The sequence below is a fragment of the Globicephala melas genome, chromosome 20, assembly GCF_963455315.2.
Source record: "Globicephala melas chromosome 20, mGloMel1.2, whole genome shotgun sequence".
Classification (NCBI taxonomy): domain Eukaryota; kingdom Metazoa; phylum Chordata; class Mammalia; order Artiodactyla; family Delphinidae; genus Globicephala; species Globicephala melas.
Window position 1 is genome coordinate 31,814,153 of NC_083333.1, and position 7,939 is coordinate 31,822,091.

The following is a 7,939-nucleotide window of genomic DNA, read 5'->3' on the forward strand; positions in this document are numbered from 1 at the left end:
TGATATCACATGATATCACTAATCATTAGGGAAATGCAAATCAAACCCACATAAGATAGCACCTCACACTCATTAGGGTGGCTACCATCAAGTAACAGCAACAGCAGAAATAACAAATATGGGTGGAGACGTTGGAACCTAGTACGCTGTTGGTAGGAATGTAAAATGGTGCAGCCACTGTAGAAAACTGTGTGACAGTTCCTCAACACCTATACATAGAATTACCATATGATTCTACTCCTAGGTATATACACAAAAGGATTGAAAGTAAGGACTAAAACAGATACTTGCACACCCATATTCTTAGCAACACTATTCACAAAAAGGTGGAAACAACTCAAGTGTCCATCAACAGGTGAATGGATAAATAAATGTGGTCTATCCATACAGTGGAATATTATTCAGCCATAAAGGAATGGCATTCTGACACAAGCTACAAGATGGAGGAACCTTGAAAACATTATGCTAAGTGAAAGAAACCTGACACAAAAGGACAAATACTGTATGATTCACTTAAATGAGGTCCCTAGGATAGGTAAATTTTGAGAGACAGAAAGTAGATTAGAGTTACCAGGGGTTGGGGAAGGGGGTAGGGAGTTAATGTTTAATGGGTACAGAGTTTCTGTTTGGGGTGAAGAAAAAGTTTTAGAAATAGTGGTGATACTTGCACAACATTATGAATATAATCAATACCAATGAACTGTACACTTAAAAATGGTTAAAGTGGTACATTTTATGTTATATATACTTACCACAATTTTTTAAAACTAGTAATATACCAAAAGCCATTGAGCTGTACACTTTAAATGAGTAAATTTTATGGTATGTGAATTATATCTTAATGAAGGTATTAAGAATGAAGGGAGGGCTTCCCTGGTGGCGCAGTGGTTGAGAGTCTGCCTGCCAATGCAGGGTACACGGGTTCATGCCCCGGTTCGGAAAGATTCCACATGCAGCGGAGCGGCTGGGCCCGTGAGCCATGGCCGCTGAGCCTGCGCGTCCGGAGCCTGTGCTCTGCAACGGGAGAGGCCACAACAGTGAGAGGCCCGCGTACCGCAAAAAAAAAAAAAAAAAACCACACACACACACACAAAAAATGAGGGGCGCCCTCCTCCCATGCAAGTCCCATGCAAAGACGTGGAAGTTTTAGGCAGGGGCTTGATGCATTGGAGACACTGGCAGGCCTGAGGCCTCCCAAGGATGGGGCAGGAGCAGGGGTGTGTCTCCAGCCCTCCCTCCCTGCACCCAGCCCTGCCCGCTGCCTCTAGCACCTCCTCTGCAGGCTGGTTCTATGCTGGGCACACAGCCTCCCCTCAGAAGCCAGTTTTCTACATAGCGAAAATGTTTTCTCTGTGTCCACTTTAGCAGATGGCCCCCCACCTTGGCCTGAATTGAGAAGCGCAGAAATCAAACAGCAGACAGACGGCTTCCTTAGCAATGCCTTGTAGGCACGCAAGCATGCAAGCTCACACCCGCCCTCCTCCCCCTCCCCCATCCTCTGGCACCATTTGCCTTCGGTGTTTCTAAGCCTGAAGCTGGCCCAGGTGCCTGAGCTGAGCCTTCTTCTTCCGCCCCTCAGACCACCCACCGGGCACCTGGCCCCAAGTACTTGCTCATGGTAGGTGCTCAGGAAACAGGTCCTCGATAAGTGAATGAATGCATGAATGTACGTTTTTCTTTATTTCTCTTTTTTTAAAACTGGAATATAGTCGATGTACAATATTGTATAAGTTACAGTTGTACAATATAGCGATTCACATTTCTTAAAGGTTATACTCTATTTATAGTTATTATCAAATATTGGCTATATTCCCTGTGCTGTACAATATATCCTTGTAGCTTATTTTGTACATAGTAGTTTGTACCTCTTAATCCCCTACCCCACGTTTGCCCCTCCCCCTTCCCTCTACCCACAGGTAACCACTAGTTTGTTCTCTCTCTCTCTTTTTAAAAAAATTATTTATTTATTTATTTGGCTGCGCCAGGTCTTAGTTGCAGCATGTGGAATCTTTTAGTTGTGGAATCTTTTAGTTGTGGCATGCGGGATCTTTAGTTGCGGCATGCGGGATCTTTAGTTGCGGCATGCGGGCTTTTAGTTGCAGTATGTGGGATCCAGTTCCCTGACCAGGGATTGAACCTGGGCCCCCTCCACTGGGAGCATGGAGTCTTAGCCACTGGACCACCAGGGAAGTCCCTAGTTTGTTCTCTATATCTGTGAGTCTGCTTCTTTTTTGTTATATTCACTAGTTTATTGTATTTTTTAGATTCCACATATAAGTGATATCATAGAGTATTTGTCTTTCTCACTTCACTTGGCATAATGCCCTCCAGGTCCACCCATGTTGTTGCAAATGGCAAAATTTCATTCTTTTTTTATGGCTGAGTAGTATACATATACATTTATATACACGCCACGTCTACTTTATCCATTCATCTGTTGATAGACACTTAGGTTACTTCCGTGTCTTGTCTTGGCAATTATATATAATGCTGCTATGAACATTGGGGTGTACATATCTTTTCGAATTAGTGTTTTTGGGGTTTTTTTGGATATATACCAGGAGTGGAATTGCTGGGTCATATGGTAGTTCTATTTTTAGTTTTCTGAGAGACCTCCATACTGTTTTCCACAGTGGCTGCACTAATTCACTTTCCTACCAACAGTGTATGAGGGTTCCCTTTTCTCCACATCTCGTCAACGTTTGTTATTTGTGTCTTTTTTGATGACAGCCATTCTGACAGGTGTGAAATGATATCTCATTGCAGTTTTGATTTGCATTTCCCTGATGATTAGCACTGTTGAACATCTTGTCATGTGTCTGTTGGCCATCTGCATGTGCTCTTTGGAAAAATGTCTATTTGGGTCTTCTGCCCTTTTTTTTTTTTTCGTCGCATGGCATGTGGGATCTTAGTTCCCTGACCACGGATCAAACCCATGCCCCCTGCAGTGGAAGTGCAGTCTTAACCACTGGACCACTAGGGAAGTCCCTTCTGCCCATTTTTCATTCAGGTTGTTTGTGTTTTTGATGTTGAGTTGTATAAGCTGTCTGTATACTTTGGATATTAACCTCTTATTGGTCATACCATTTGCAAATAATTTCTCCCCTTCAGTAGATTGTCTTTTCATTTTGTTGATGATTTCCTTTGCTGTGCAAAAGCTTTTAAGTTAAATTAGGTCCCATTTGTTTATTTTTGCCTTTATTGCCTTTGCCTTAGGAGACAGATCCAAAAAAATATTGCTACAATTTAGGTCAAAGAATGTTCTGCCTATGTTTTCCTCTAGGAGTTTTATGGTTTCTGGTCTTACATTTAGGTCTGTAATACATTTTGAGTTTATTTTTGTATATGGTGTTAGAGAATGTTCTAATTTTATTCTTTTACATGTAGCTGTCCAGTTTTCCCAGCACCACTTATTGAAGAGACTGTCTTTTCTCCATTGTATGTTCCTATCTCCTTTGTCATAGATTAATTGACCATAAGTGTTTATTTCTGGGCTTTCTATCCTGTTCCATTGATTTGTATGGCTGTTTTTATGCCAGTACCATTCTGTTTTGATTACTGTAGCTTTGTAGTATAATCTGAAGTCAGGGAGACTTCAGATTATACTGAAGAATAATCAGAGACTCCATCTCTGTTCTTCTTTCTCAAGATTGTTTTGGTTATTTAGGATCTTTTGTGTTACCGTACAAATTTTAAAATTGTTTTTTCTAGTTCTGTGAAAAATGCCATTGGTAACTTGATGGCGATTGCATTGAATCTGTAGATTGCCTTGGGTAGTATGATCATTTTAACAATATTGATCCTTCCAATCCAAGAACACGGTATATCTTTCCATCTGGTTGTGTTGTTTTCAGTTTCTTTCATCAGTGTCTTATAGTTTTCTGAGTACAGGTCTTTTACCTCCTTAGGTAAGTTTACTCCTAGCTATCTTATACTTTTTTTTGGTTTGTTTATTTTTGGCTGCGTTTGGTCTTCATTCCTGTGTGCAGGCGTTCTCTAGTTGCGGCAAGTGGGGGCTACTCTTCGTTGTGGTGCGCGGGCTTCTCATCGCAGTGTCTTGTCTTGTTGCAGAGCACGGGCTCTAGGCACGTGGCCTTCAGTAGTTGTGGCACGAGGGCTCAGTAGTTGTGGCTCACAGTCTCTAAAACGCAGGCTCAGTAGTTGTGACACACAGGCTTAGTTGCTCCACAGCATGTGGGGTCTTCCCAGACCAGGGATCGAACCCGTGTCCCCTGCATTGGCAGGCAGATTCTTAACCACTGCGCCACCAGGGAAGTCCCCTAGGTATCTTATTCTTTTTGATGCAATGGTAAATGAAATTGTTTTCTTAATTTCTTTTTCTAATAGTTCCTTGTTAGTGTATACAAATGCAACAGATTTCTGTATATAAATTTTGTATTCTACTATTTTACTGTATTCAGTATTGTATTGTATTGATGAGCTCTAGTAGTTTTCTAGTGTCATCTTTAGGATTTTCTATATGTAGTATCATGTCATCTGCAAACAGTGACAGTTTTACTTCTTCCTTTCCAATTTGGACTCCTTTTATTTCTTTTTCTTCTCTGATTGCTGTGGCTAGGGCTTCCAATGCTATGTTGAATAAAAATGATGAGAGGGAATTCCCTGGCAGTCCAATGGTTAGAGCTCTGTGCTTTCACTGCTGAGGGCCCAGCTTCAATCTCTGGTCAGGGAACTAAGATCCCACAAGCCACATGGCTTGCCCCCCACCTGCCCCCCAAAAAAGTGATGAGAGTGGGCATCCTTGTCTTGTTCCTGATCTTAGAGGAAATGCTTTCAACTTTTCACTGTTGAGTATGATGTTGGCTGTGGGTTTGTCATACATGGCCTTTATTATGTTGAGGTATGTTCCCTCCATGCCCACTTTCTGGAGTTTTTTTTTTTAATCATAAATACGTGTTGCATTTTGTCAGAAAGCTTTTTCTGCATCTATCTAGATGATCATATGGCTTGTATTCTTCAATTTGTTAATGTGGTGTATCATATTGATTGATTTGCTGATATTGAAAAATCTTGCATCCCTGGGATAAATCCCACTTGATCATGGTGTAAGATCCTTATAATGTATTGTTGGATTTGGTTTGCTAATACTTTGTTGAGAGTTTTTACATCTATGTTCACCAGTAATATTGGCCTGTAGTTTTCTTTTTTTGTGATATATTTGTCTGTTATTTGGTATCAGGGTGATGCTGGCCTCCTAGAATGAGTTCAGAAGTGTTTTTTCCTTTGCAATTTTTTGGAATAATTTGAGAAGGATAGGTATTAACCCTGGGTTTAGTGCCTGCGTACTAGTGATCAGAGCCAGGTCCCGGAGTCTAGTTGCTTGGCTCAGGGATCCCAGAGCTGGTGTCACATCACTGTTGGGGTGGGGAGGGGCGGTTCTTGAAACAGTTGGGTACAGGGTCCAGGCTGTCCTGAAGCTTGTGTTGGCCTGATAGTGGGCAGGACTGGGACCCAGCTGGTTCCAGGGCAGGGTCTAGCCTGCTGGTGGGCAGGCTGTATCCATAGGCTGTGGGATTGTGGTTTTCTTGTGTCTGGTGCCTGCCCACTGGTGGGTGGGGCTGGGTCCTGGGCCCTCTGGTGGGCAGGGCGGTGTCTGGGGTGGCTGTGGGCTCAAGAGGTCTTTAGGCAGCTTGTCTGCTGATGGGTGGGGCTGTGTCAGTTAGTTGCTTGGCCTGAGGCATCTCAGCACTGGTGCCTACAGGTTGTTAGGTAGCGCCAGGTCTCAGCCTTGATGAGCTAGAGGGAGGATCCCACACAATGGTGCCTACCAGCACCAGTGTCCACGCGGTAGAAGAAGCTCCCAAGAATGGCTCTCACCAGAGTCTATGTCCCCAGGGTGAGCCACCCCCCGACCCTCACCTCTCCAAGAGACTCTCCAAGACTAGCAGGTCTGGCCCAGGCTCCTATCAAATTACTGCTTCTTCCCTGGGTCCTGGAGCATGTGAGATTTTGTGCGCACCGTTTAAGAGTGAAGTCTCTTTCTCCCCCCAGTCCTATGGGACTCCTGAAATTAAGCCCTGCTGGCTTTCAAAGCCAATGGTTCTGGGGGCTCATCTTCCTGGTGCAGGACGTCCAGGCTGGGGAGCCTGATGTGGGGCTCAGACCTCTCACTCCTGTCGGGGAACCTCTGCAACATAATTATTCTCCAGTCTGTGGGTTGCCCACCCAGGGTTATGGGACTTGACTTTATTGAGCGTCTGCCCCTCCTACCCATCTCGTTGAGGTTCCTTCTTTATGTCTTCATTTGTAGAAAATCTTTTCTGGTAGGTCTTTTTCATTGATGATTGTTCTGCAAATAGTTGTGATTTTGATGTGCTTGTAAGAGGTGAGCTCAGAGTCCTTCTACTCCGCCATCTTGGCTGATCTCCTGTGTGTACGTTTTTCTAAAGGGTCAGTTGTGGTTCTTCATTTCCTTAATATACTTCTCTGCCCCTGTCCCCAAAGGGAGACTGATGAGTCCAGGTCATGACAGTGGGCTCAGGGCCTGTGGACCCCACCCCAAGTACCTACATGCACCCTGATTTATATGGTAGCTAAGAGATTCTGGGGAGAAAGTGTGACCCAGGTCCACCAACAATGATCAGAAATATGAACTCATGTAGCCTGAACAGGGACCCTGAGAGGGCAGTTAACATTGAGAAGTCTGGTGAGGGCAGATCCCATGGCTGCTGGACTGCTGGTGGGGCAGGGGGCAGAGGGGTCCTGTGTGAGCAAGGGTCTAGGAGCAGGTAGGTCAGACGTCCTGCACAGAGGGCCTTGCTGGTCCCCACGGATTGGGGAGGTTGCCTCCTAGGCTCGAGGGAGAGCCCAAAGGGACTGCAGAGACCAGCTGGTCCCACCCTGTCTTCCTATGCTGGGGAAAACCATGGCCCTAAAGACCACTGTCCACTTCCTTGAGTGACCATGTGAGTCTCAGGAAATGCAAGTGTGCTTCATGGGGAAACCAAGAAATGAAAGGATTTTCAGTTTTTAGGGATCAGACTGTTAGAAACAATTTATTTGAATGTCAGGAGAGGAGGGAGGCTCTGCTTCCGTGAGGAGGGGCATCTCGGGAACCTGAGGCCACAGGGACTTACCACGTGCATCACACGTGGGTGCATGAGAACCTGAGGGGTCAAGGATGACAGAGCAGCAAAGTGCGAGGGAAGAGCAGGTCTGGCCAGAGATTCACGGGCTCAGATTGGGACTAGGTCCTCTGTGAGGAGGTGGCCTGCCAGCTGCTGACCCCTGCAGATGAACTCGGAACCTGATAGCTAGTGTGGAAAGACAGGGGCTTTGCAGTCTGATCGCCCGCCCTGCCACTCATGAGCTCAGCAGGTCACCCGGCCTCCCCACCAGCTCCTCATCTGCAAAATCAGTGTTATCATCAGGGTGGCCATTGGGATGACGTGAGATGAAGCGTAGGAATGAGTTAAGCACAGAGCATGATGCACAGTGTGGATGTCAATGGCCCCTGGAGGATAGCAGCACTGCCGGGGCACCTCCAGAGGTGGACTGTGGAGAGTCGTGAGGGTCTGGGCCCCTGGCAAAGCTAGCCGATGGGCACCACCGGCTGTGAATGGGAAAGAATCTCCTTTCCCATTCTCCTTAGCAGTTCTGCTAAGGTCAAGGCAGCAGTGCTGGCTGACTCCATCCCAGGGACGGCCCCTCGTTGGCTGGGCTGAACATTCCAGCCTCTTCCGAAGGGCATCTGGTTCCTACAAAGAAGCCAAGCCCTGAGCTCAGAACCACAGGCCTTTCAAAGAATTCCAGAACCTTTGTAACTTCCCCCCAGCCACCACTTTTATCCTCTCTTGTTTCCTCATTGCAGCAAGTAGTTAACTTCCCAGAGCCCATGTGGCTTTGTGCTCCTTGGAGGTCTGCAGAGAGGGGGCTGCTGCGGACAGGCCCACTCGCTGGGAGCCTTATGGGGAGCAGA

The 7,939-nt window shown here is 45.8% G+C and overlaps 1 protein-coding gene across 9 annotated transcripts in view; it reads left to right on the plus strand.

The window, feature by feature from the left end:
* Window positions 1–7,939, plus strand: part of ENDOV (endonuclease V) — a 187,367-nt gene that overhangs the window by 42,667 nt on the left and 136,761 nt on the right. The window lies entirely within an intron of this gene.